Below are 1,300 nucleotides of genomic sequence, written 5' to 3' on the forward strand. Positions count from 1 at the left end.
AGTTCCCTCTAGAACATTTTATTGCATCCCACAAATTCTGGTAAATAGTGCTGAATTTTCCTTGGATTGATAATATAGTTTAATTTCTTGATTGATTTCATCTGCAACCCATTGCTTGAGGAAGGTATTATTTTTTATTTTTAGTTATTATTTATTTATTTTTGGTAAGACAGATTCAATAGTTAGCACATTACATACATTCTTCCTAGTGCTTAATTGCTGTACAAGATGCGGGAATGATATCCTGTATACAAACAATATGAGAACAAATCCCTCTATTCATTAAGAGAATATAACTATATATCTATTCCAACCATTATGAATACACAGATACAAAATGGACATTCATCTGTATCCCCTTTTGTGTGTAGTTCTGTTATTTGAATATTACACGTGTGTGAAATCAGCAAAATATTCTAAAAGAGTCCAGTAGTCCATAATAGTAATGTGTCTCCAGTTCACTGGCAATGTCAGAAATTTTTGACCTGAGTCCCCTACAGCTCAACATAACAGCATAACTGTACTTATTATACTTCGTTTTTATTCTTTTCTGGTGGATGATAAAGACCAAGATAAAACGGACATTTGCAAAAAGAGTTGTAGCATTTGGGTCTGATAAGGTCAGTGACTACCCTCAGGATTTAGGCTGAGATCCTGTACCTCAGATTGTAGATCCTTTGTCAGTGTCAGCCATGTGGATGAGTCACAGCCATTGCGTGGCCAATGAGCTCTGTATGAAAACCTGAGAGAATGTTTTCTGTCCATGTGACTCTCCTTAGGCACACTCTACATCATCGATCACTTTCATCCTCGGCCCCATAATCTCATTCATCAGAATATTTAGGACACCACTGAGTTACATGATATTACAGTACAAGTTCTCATATGTCCTGAGTCTCAATTGACCTTGGAAGGCTAGGACCAAAATGTTGGCTTTATTTGTGGCCCTCCTTTTTCTCTAATTTTGGTCTGCAAACTTAGGTTGTTACCCTTCCAAAAGACAAGGTTATTGTTATTACCATACAACCTAGGCTGTTAAGCTTAACCTCACTATCTGAATATCAAACATCTTAGGCATAATATGGAACAGGTATTTTTCATCAAGTATTGATATGTTGAACATTAAGTTCCTACAGAATATGACAAAAAACATTAAAAATTAGAATATATTTTAAAATAGGCATAAAGAATTATATACTTCTTATATTTACATGTAAGTCCAAAAATCTAACCATATACAACCTTGAAGCAAGACAGTCCCACAACATTCCTTTTCATGTCTCCTGCCTTCATTCACCAC

This window comes from Octodon degus, unplaced genomic scaffold (assembly GCF_000260255.1).
Source record: "Octodon degus isolate 3935 unplaced genomic scaffold, OctDeg1.0 scaffold00269, whole genome shotgun sequence".
Taxonomy (NCBI): domain Eukaryota; kingdom Metazoa; phylum Chordata; class Mammalia; order Rodentia; family Octodontidae; genus Octodon; species Octodon degus.